General features: G+C 40.3%; 1 long non-coding RNA gene across 1 annotated transcript; it reads left to right on the top strand.

Moving 5' to 3' along the window:
• The first annotated feature begins 217 nt into the window (after positions 1-217).
• On the top strand, positions 218-8,259 carry LOC148131111 (uncharacterized). The gene is made up of 3 exons (XR_015748456.1): positions 218-751; positions 1,263-5,535; positions 5,567-8,259. It is a non-coding gene; the product is annotated as an uncharacterized LOC148131111 (long non-coding RNA).
• The last annotated feature ends 2,490 nt before the right edge of the window (positions 8,260-10,749 follow it).

Here is a 10,749-nt window from a genome sequence, read left to right as displayed (position 1 = left end):
GCCAGAAAACGCCAACCTCTTGCAGTCGTCTGTATTTTTGCAACCCAGAATTTTGTGGCTTTACTATTGATGCCACCTATTCTTTCCCGCTTCTATTCCTCCCCGCAGCTGTTTGGATGGGTAAACCACCAAAGCAGTTTTCCTCTCCCAAATGCAACTATTTTTAAGAAGAGACTGGACAGTCACTTGTCTGAAATAGTATAAGGTCTTCTGCTTGGGGCTGGACTAGAAGACCTCCAAGGTCCCTTCCAGCTCTTATTCTGATTCTGGTTCAAATATTCTGATTCTGATTTACTCTTCCACCTATGGCTCCATGGGATGGGAAAGTCTATTTGGCAAGGTTTGCCTTCGGGCCCTAGAGCTCCTGGAGCAGATGAAAGATGGCGAAGATTTTCCTTCTGTAGTGTCTCTAATCTGAAAGGATAATGGGCACCTATCATACTTCTCTCATGCAGGCATAGCAGTTTTGGGCCAAGCCCAGGCTAAGGGCATCTTAATTGAGGGAAGCAACCTGCCAATCATGGGCCATGGTTCCTTGTGGTTTCCAGTTGTGCTCCAGATGGCTTCCAGCATTTAGAATAAACAGTTACGTTTTTTGTTTCATTTGATCTATCCAGTCAGACTGTAGTATGTAACTCACATGGAATTATGCCAATTTTTAAAGACTATAGCTTAGCAAATAAGCCATAATAAGTAATGCCATTTGAACTCAAACTTTGGTGACAAATGGACACAGCTGAGCATTTTTAAGGTAATGTGACAAAGGGGCTTTTGCAACTATTGCCTTCTAGAATGTTTTTCTACTTGAACCTTTGGGGTTGGGATTTCCTTGTAAGTACTAAATAATGTAGGTCTGCCCCTGCTAGGCTTTCCAAGGTGAGGGCAAATCCACAGAACCACCTTGCTCCACAACTGACACTGCAGACACCACACTCAGTTCAGGGAATGGAAATGGAAAATTGAGATGGGGAAGAGGCAAGATGCCAATCCTGCCTTAAATTTACCAATTGCCTCAATGGCTATTAAGCATTGCACCATAATAACCATTACATCATATCTTCCAAATGTTCTATGGTTTATCTTGAGCTAATACACAAGTGGTGTAAATGCTTAACCTGATGTCCACCTGATGCTCCCTGGTTGGCCTTTCATCTGATTCACAGGGCTGTTGTGAAAATGAAGTTGGACTTGTGCCCTTATTCCTTAAACTCCTTTATTAAAAAAAAGACAAAGGGTGAATTTGCTTCTTTCCCCCTCTACAGCCTGGACTGTACGTCAGCCCTGAGATGGAGAGTCAACAGCCCCCAGGTTGGGAGGTGGCTGATGAAGAAGAGGAGGAACAGGGAACTACCAGAGGACTGGAAAAGAGCAGATATGGTTCCCATCTTGAAAAACAAGAGAAAAAAAACAAGATTCAGGAAATTACAGACCAATCAGCCTGTCCTCCATACCTGGGAGGATCCTGGAAAAGATAATCAAGCAACAGATCTGTAAACACCTGGAAGCAAGTAAAGTTATAATCAGAAGCCAACATAGGTTTGTCAAAAACAGATCATGCCAAACAAATCTTACTTCATTCTATGACAAAGTAGATAAAATTAGTGGACCAGCGAAATGTGGACATAATACACTTGGATTTCAGTAAGGGATTTGACAATGTAGACCACAATCTACTTCTCGGTAAACTAGAAAAATGTAGGATTGACAGCATCACCACCAGATGGATTTGTAACTGGCTGATAAACCATACTCAATGAACAGCCCTTAATGGAACTACATCTACATGGAGGGAAGTAAGCAGTGGAGTACCCCAAGGTTCCATTTTAGGCCCAGTACTATTCAATATCTTCATAAACAATTTAGATGAGGGAATAGGAGGTGAACTCTTGAAATTTGCAGATGACACTAAGCTGGCAGGAATAGCTAACTCCCTAGAAGGTAGGTTCAAGATCCAGATGGATCTCGACAGACTTGAACACTGGGCACCATTAAACAAAATGAAATTCAATGTAGAAAAAACTAAGGTTTTACACTTTGGTAAGAAAAACTAAATGTATAAATACAGAACATTTGAAACCTGACTCAAGAGCAGTAACTCTGAGTGGGATCTTAGAGGCTCAGTAGACAATCACTTCAATATGAGCCAGTAATGTGCAGCAGCAGCCAAAAAAAAGCCAATGCAGTCTTAAGTTGCATTAACAGGGATAGGATCAAAATCATGTGAAGTATTAGTACAGCTTTATAAAGCCTTAGTAAGACCACATTTGGAATACTGCATCCTGTTTTGGTCACCACAATATAGAAGAGATGGTGAGACTAGAAGAGTCCATACAAAAGCAACAAAGATGATTAGGGGGCTGGAGGCTAAAACATGGAGAACGATTGTAGGAATTGGTCTAGTTGAAAGAAAGATGCAGTGACATGAAAGTAGTGTTCCAGTATATGGATGGCTGCCACAATGAAGGGGGATTCAACCTATTTCCCAAAGCACCAGAAGGCAAGACAAGATAAAATGGATGGAAACTATTCAAGGAGAGAAACAACCTAGAACTAAGCAGAAATTTCCTAACCATAAGAACAGTAAACCAGTAGAATGGCTTGCCTTCCTGGAGGCTTTTAAGAAGAGACAAATAGCCACTTGTCTGGAATGGTATATGATGCCCTACTTGAGATGACTAGAAGACCTCCAAGGTCCCTTCTAACTCTTATTCTGAATAAATATAACAATATAACAGAATGCGGAGTATACCAGTGATGGCTAACCAAAATGCAATGTGCATGCATCCCTGTGCATGCGCCCCGCCTCCCATGCATGCATGTGCAACCCCACATGCACGGCAGAGACTCGAAGACCAGCTGGCTGGTGGGAGGCATGCATGCATGCAAGGCTGAGCTGGAGCAACGGCTCATGTGCCTACAGAGAGGGCTCTGCATGCTACCTCTGGCACGCATGCCATAGGTTCACCACCACTGCCCTATATTATTGCAGGCAAGTGGCTGTTCGTCTCTTCTTAAAAGCATCCATTGATGGAGGCAAACGGTTGCACTGATTTATTGTTCACATTGCAGATTGCAAACAACATTTTAGCTGTGTGGTAGAGTTGCAAAAAAAAAAAAAAAGCAAATATATCTTTAAACAGTATCAGTGGACATACAGTTTCCAACTCACAGGAAGTATTTCCACTTTATGTTCTACAGCAGGGGTCTTCAAACTTGAAAGTTTTAAGACTTGCGGACTTCAACTCCCTGAATTCCTCCTCCAGCCAGGTTAGCTCAGGAATTCTGGGAGTTGAAGTCCACAAGTCCTAAACTTGACAAGTTTGAAGACCCCTGTTCTACAGTGTTGGTGAGATTCAGTGCAGGGATTATGTGTAGTCTAGTCCTTCAGGAGCTTCAGAACAATTAGGAGGAGAATCAAGAGAATAAAAGCTACCTTCTATGAAACACTAAAGGAACTGAGAATGTTTAGCCTTGGAAGACCAAAGTTGGTGGATGGAATATTAGGACATTATTGGTCAAGCATCTAAAACAATATGAAGGTTAAGCTCTGTTCTCCATTACTGCAAAGTCTAGAATGCAAAGTGATGGGTTCTATTACGGGAAGATAAATTATAATTGAAGAAACTTTGCAAAAGAAGTTTGACAATGAAATCTCCCCAAGAAAGGCAGTAAGCTTGATTGATTTATTGATCCTGTGGATTTTAAAAATTAACACCTGAAAGAGAGGCTGCTTTGACAAGTGAGCTCTTATTATTTACTCTTGTGGAACTGTGAGATAACAAAACTTCACACTCTTACCCCAATTAGATAATTATTTCCCAGTTTTGTCTTAGCTAGGTGCTCCATACCCAGATCCTTAGCAATGTAGGTAATCATTAATATATGACTTGCCCATGAACATGCATAAAGTAAGCAACTGCTTGGGGGTGTGGGAGAGGGGAGAGAGGGAGGGAGATATTTGTTGAAGGGCTATAAAACCTGTCCAGTGAAAGTAACCCCTTGGTGAATTGTTTCCATGGAAAATCATCCTTGCTGTTCAAGGCTCATTGTGATTGCCTGGGAGTGGACTCCTTCCACACCTTAAGTTTACAGATTTACAGATAATCAGAGTTGGAAGGGACCTTGTAGGTCATCTAGTCCAACCCCCTCTCCCGCCCAAGCAGGAGACCCTACACCATTTCTGACAAATGGCAGTCCAATCTCTTCTTGAAAGTCTCAAGGGATGGCGCTCCCACAACTTCTGAGGGCAAGCTGTTCCATTGGTTGATTGTTCTCACTGTCAGAAAGTTTCTCCTTATTTCCAGGTTGAATCTCTCCTTGTTCAGTTTCCATCCATGATTCCTTGTCTGGCCTACAGGCGCTTTAGAAAATAGCTTGACCCCTTCCTCCCCGTGGCAGCCCCTCAGCTCCTTTAAAACTCTGGGATGTAATCCATCAGGCCCCGGTGACTTGTTTTCATCAAGATCAGACAGGTGTTCTCTTACTATTTTTTTTTTACTTATTTTAACTTTTATTTCTGGTCTGTCTTTTACAGTTATGTTTTTGGTGGGTTGAGCTATAGTTTCTTTTTGTGTGAAGACGGATGCAAAGAATGAGTTAAGCAGTTCTGCTTTCTCTCTGTTGCCTGTTACTTCCTTGCCATCTTCTCTCTTTAGTGGACCGACTGTTTCCTTGATTTTTTTCTTGCTATTTATATGTTGGAAGAAATTTTTTTTTATATTTGACTTTTGTTGCAAGTCTTTGTTCGTTCTGAGTCTTTGCTATCCTGACTTCATTTTTGCAGATTTTGGCTATCTGCTGATATTCTGCCTTGGTTGTATGTCCTTCTTTCCATTTTTTGTACTTGTCCTTTTTTCTTTCTTTCAATTTGCCAGAGAGATCTTTGTGCAGCCATGCTGATTTCTTCTTGGATTTCTTGTTTTTCTTTCTCAGTGGTATTGTGAGTATGAGGACCTTGCCAGCAAAAACAGAACTTGGGAGCCAGGTGTCCTGTTTTCAGCCACAACAGCCTCCTGCAGCCCTCTGCCAGCAAAAAGGGTGCTTGGGGAGGGGGGGCACACATGGGCCCCTCCGTAAGCTCAATTTTTGCTGGCAGAGGGCTGCAGGAGGCCATCGCGGCCAAAAATGGAGTCTGGGCTGAGCTCCATTTTTTCTGGCAGAGGCCCCACGGGCCAGTCCTTCGTTGTTTCCAGGGTGGCCCTATGGGCCAGATCTAAGCATTCATGGGCCTTGAGTTTTACACCCCTGACTGCTTCCAAGTCTGCGTAGGTTCGAAACGCCTTTAATGCAATTACAGAAGCTCTATAGAGTGCTTTGAAATTAGCCGTAGCCCAAAGAAAATGCCTTGTACATGATGGATTGTACTCCGATCGTGTAGATAATTCAAATTCACAATTTTTAATGAATAATACCAGAGGACACAATTGTGCATCCTGCACACCATACTAGCCAAACTGTGACTTTAAATTGGCATGTTGAATGAGCTCCCTTGGGGCTTATTTGCCCTTGCATGGTTCAGTGAAGATGGCGTAATGTGTCTGGTTTAGCCATTTTGTGCCAAAAATAGTTTTGTCCTCCAACTAAGGGAAATGCCTGAAGGCTTCCATCCTGGCTCTCCAACTTCTATTATCTGAGGCCATTCATAAAATTGTTGTGGTATCCACATCCTCTGAAGCTACCTTAAATATGCATAGATGTAGAACAATATTCTTTTTAAAATAGTATTTTTTTCAGATCTATAGATTTATGTTTGAAATTCTGTAATTCCACACACTCCTTTACAAAGACACCCCTTGCTCTTAGAGAATCTGAATTGTCTGGTTCAGCATATTCTTAGTGTGCTGAAAGATAGTGTCCAATCCTCAGTGTACAATTAAGTTCAGTTCACCTGACAATACTGGTAAGGTTTTTTTTCAGGCAGCAAAATGTTATGGGCTGGTCTCCCACCTTGAGAACATAACAATCTGTGCAGTGAATAACAGAACGATATGGTAATTTTCAGGACAATTTTTCCTTGCTTGTGATAGAATCTCTGCAAAGCTATTTCAGTCCAGCAGATGACAGCAAAGCTTAGATAGTTGGAGAATATTGCCTAAAATCTGAAGAAAGCTATTAATAGTCTGAGGCTGTCTTGTCCTTTCAACATTTCTTTTTGTATTTTAATGTACTGCTGCTAGTATCTCAAGTGATTTTAAAAAAATACAAAAATGTTCCTTTATAGAAATTGGGATAGAAACTGAAACAGCAATACTCATTGGCTGTTACATAGTGATTGATTATGTGTCACCAAATTGTCGATTCTTAACATCCACATAGATAGATTTTCTGTCCCTAACTTAGTTTTTCAGGTCCGCCAATAGGCCATACATCACCACTGTAAGTAAGTCCATCCACCTTGCAGTTGGCCATCCTCTTCTTCTCTTTCCTTCCACCTTTCCCATCATTAGACTCTTCTCCAGAGTAATGGGTCTTTACCTAATGCAGGGGTGTCAAACTCAAGGCCCGGGGGCCAGATTCGGCCTGCAGGGTGCCTAGATATGGCCCTTGGGGCCACCCTGGAAACAGCCCGTGGTGCCTCTGCCACCCAAAACGGAGCTTGGGAGGGCCATGTATGGCCCTCCCGGGCTCCGTTTTCACTGGCAGAGTATTGCGGGACACTGTCACAGCCAGAAATGGAGCCCATTTTCGCTGCCAGAATGCTCGGGCCACCAAAGGTGCCCCCGACACAAGTGAAGTTGAGCTGGCCATACACACTCTGGCCACACACACACACACACACCGAGGTCAAACATACCCCTGATGCAGCCCTCAGTGAAATCCAGTTTGACACCTCTGACCTAATGTATCCAAAGGTGGATACTGTAATTGAACTTGGTTGTTTGAGTTTCAAGTGAGAACTCTAGATTAATGCAATGATCTATTTGTATCGTCAGCAGTCTTCTTCAAAACGAATGTTGAAACGCATCAATACAGTACTTTTTCTGTCTTGTTTTTTCAAAATCCAACTTTTGCTTCCATAAAGTGTCATGGGAAATGCCATGGCTTGCATGAATCTGATGTTTATAGGATGCTAACTCAATGCCCATGCTTTGCTATGAAATTATGTGATCGGGCTTAGTTTTTGGGAAGGAAAATAAGGGGGAAGAAATCTGCCTCTGCCTACCAGCATCCATCGGTATTCATCTGGCTAGCGTCCTGTCAGTGTGTGAGAGAGTTGAGGGCTGTTTGGAAAGTGAAACAGTATTTGCTGTGTGAGCAAGAAGGAGATAGCAAGGAGCCTGGGCATGGCTTAGCTCAACTGTTCTGTACCAAAGCTGCTTGGTGCTGTGAAACTGAAACTGAAACTCCTCTGCTTGTGTTTTGCATTTGGAACAGATTTCTTTTCAGGTGGGGAGAAGTAGAACTCCTTAGCATCAGAGCATGATAATAATAATATATGAAATACTAACGCTCTGATGGTCATTTTGAAAAATCCTTTTGTAGTGAACACCTAGAAGCCAAGAAGAACATACGTGCCAAATTTCAAGTTTGTAGGTTTTATGCTTCTGGAGATTTTGTGATAATGTGTGAGTGGTATTTCACTTTTATATATAGACACATCACAGCATTTGAATATCTTTTCTAAGGCCTTAAGTGCTAGCCAGTTGCTTATTTCTTGACTGCTTGTTCCTTTATTGTTGATGGTTGATCTTAAAAGGCAGAAGCTTATGAGATTTTTATACAGGGACTTGATATAACATTATAGGCGTTCCAGGTACAATTAGATAATTAAAGATGTGAGTTTTCTAAAGTGAGATACCTAATCGTCCACTTATTAACAGTGGCTCAAATTTCTTTAGCACAATATTGGAAAAGGCCTAGCGTACCACTGATACACATTATTATTCAAAAAAGCTATGAATGTGCCGAAATGGAGAGGCTCACACTTAAATGGGAAGGAAGACTCAGAGTACTACCTGGTTTGGGATAAATGGTACAGCTGGGTAGAAAGTAAGAAAAAGAGCATATAGAATAAATGAACCCAAGAAACATATTGTATATAGCTGTATATATTGAGTGTACAATAATAGTGGTCTCAAGCTTCTCTTCTATTATATGAACATTATGAAGGTTTCATCGATTAAACAATACAGTTATAATCCAATAGGAATAGTAGAGTAACATGTGTTATTTATTAATTAATATGTAATTTACAAGAGACAAGGAATGCTTGCCAATTATTTATTATTGTCTATTATGAAATATCCAATCTATAATCAAATGCAGTAGAAAGAAATATATTTATTGTTCTATTTATATATATTTTTATTTCTATATAATTGTATGTTTGTGGTTTTTTAAATTTTCTTTGTAAATAAAGTATATTTTAAAACTTTTTTAAAAAGATGTGTGTTTCCTGCATTGCTTCGGTCAAATTGAAGCCTTGATTTCAGCAGGTAACATGCAGTTGGCATCTAAATATTATCTGGAAGGCAGTAGGTTCAGCCTGGCCAACATATGGCTTTTAAGAAGAGATTGGAGAATAATTGATCTGAAATGGTACAGAGTCTCCTATTTGAGCAGGTGGCTGGACTAGATGACCTTCAAGATCCTTCCAGCTCTGCCGTTCTGTTAATCTTAGTGAGGCTACTGACTTGTCATAGGCTTGGATCCACAACCTTGCCTTCTAAAGATCTAGATCTCTCCAGAACGTGCCTAGGATTCCTCTGGAGACAGTCTCTGGCTTGTTCTGTTCTGAAGGCCCATCCTCTAATGTTCCTCCAAGTGAGAAGGTGACCGTGAATCAGCCTGTGGCTTTATACCTAGATAAATTTATCTATAAAATATGTATAACAACTTCATTTTCCATTCACAATATGGGACACACTGTACAAATTGACTAAAAGAAGCCTAATCTTTGCAAAGAATCCAACTATTCTCAGGTGTCATCCCCACCACCCCCATTCACTTATTTTAATTACCAGAAGATTCCCATTAGAATGAATGAAATGAGAATAGTAAATAATTGAAGAGTAATAATCTCTGCTAGAAATTACTTTTCAGGTGTCAGGAGCCATGGAGATCTGAGTTCATAACAGGAAAACCTATCTATTAGGAAAAAAGGGGACAGATGTTATTGAACTTTGGATTATATGGGAACATTTGTACTTTTCCTGTTGATAATTACTGCATAGGAACCTGCTAATTTACTAAGTACGTTAGATGTCATACTGTACAGGATTAATATTTTGCAAAGCCTATTCAAAATTAGATTAGAAGCATCTATGTAATGCTTTCCTAAACAAACAAAAAATGCTAGTCTCCGGTCCATCTAGATAACATAACAGACAGATAATCAGAGTTGGAAGGGACATTATAGGTCATCTAGTCCAACCCCCTGCCCAAGCGGGAGACCCTACACCATTTCTGACAAATGGCAGTCCAATCATTTCTTGAAGGTCTCAAGTGATGGCGCTCCCACAACTTCAGAGGGCAAGCTGTTCCATTGGTTGATTGTTCTCACTGTCAGAAAGTCATTTCCAGTTTGAAAGTTATTTCCAGGTTGAATCTCTCCTAGTAGATCTCCTTAGAGACCTAGTAGATAAGCTTCTGAGACAGTGGTCCTTAAACGGAAGGTAATGACCTCAAGGGTTGTGTTTTGGGGGTAATTTGATTATATCCTTCAGTTAATGGAGCAATTTATAATTGCTTGTTTGTGACTTGAGGATCCAGTTTGAACCCAGCTTTGACAAGATGCTTGTAATAATTCTCTCCCCCCCCCCCCGTCACACACACACTGTGTGTATATGTGCATGTGTGCCCCCAGAACTACAGCTCTGAGAAGCAGAGAAACAATAGAAATAAAATAACACCTTGTACATATTCTTCTTCATACCTCTGGACCTGATGATACAGAGCCATCTGGGTTATCAGCCAATGGTGCATGTATTTTGCATGACTAACCATTTTGAAACCATTTGGGACATATCTCTTTGCAATGTTTTCCATAGTTTAGTTACACAATTAAACACAAGTGACCGAGTGACTCCTCAATCTGCTGTCCTCCAGAATGCAATGCATATTAAATATTTCATATTTAATAATACAAATATTAAACCTGGCCTTGTGAAATCCAACAGATCTTTTGTCACAAGTTTGAGTCACAACTTTTGAAGAAAAACGTCACAAGTTTGAAGAAAAATACACTGGCCCATTTCAGTGTTTTTCAAACATTAAGATGTGTAGACTTCTACTCCCAGAATGTCCCGGCCAATTGAAGCTGGAATTGAAGTTTTCACATCATAAAAAGCACTGGCTTATCTAGTCTAGTTTTAAAAGAAATGATAGGCATGTGTGTTTGTGCAGCTTAAAAATAGTTACTTCCTGTTGTTATTTTTTAGTGAACAATTAGGTATTACTGTATTTATTTTCATTTGTTTTACTATTAAATCGTAGCACAATACTATTATCTATCCCTAATAGTTTTAAATCTCCATCCATCCGCTAATTTAGGCACAGTTCATTCTGTTCTCACTCATTTTTCCACCTTTCGAACACAGGTGTGAAAGAATATGACTACATACTTGCTCAATTTGCATTTCCCAAACATATATGCAGACAAAATAAACATTTTCTACACTTTTCCCACTTTTAAATTCAGTTTGTAAGTGAAGGAAAACTATATGAATGCCCTTTAAAATAATAGTAGGGAAATAAAAGAAAAATGGATTTCATTTGGGGTAACGCATTAAAGATAACAGATAATCAGAG

This window comes from Notechis scutatus, chromosome 3 (assembly GCF_049901735.1).
Source record: "Notechis scutatus isolate UNSWTSFEM ecotype Mainland chromosome 3, rNotScu1.2, whole genome shotgun sequence".
Classification (NCBI taxonomy): Eukaryota; Metazoa; Chordata; class Lepidosauria; order Squamata; family Elapidae; genus Notechis; species Notechis scutatus.
Note: the sequence above shows the minus strand (reverse complement) of the source record. Positions and strands in the feature narration are given on the sequence as shown.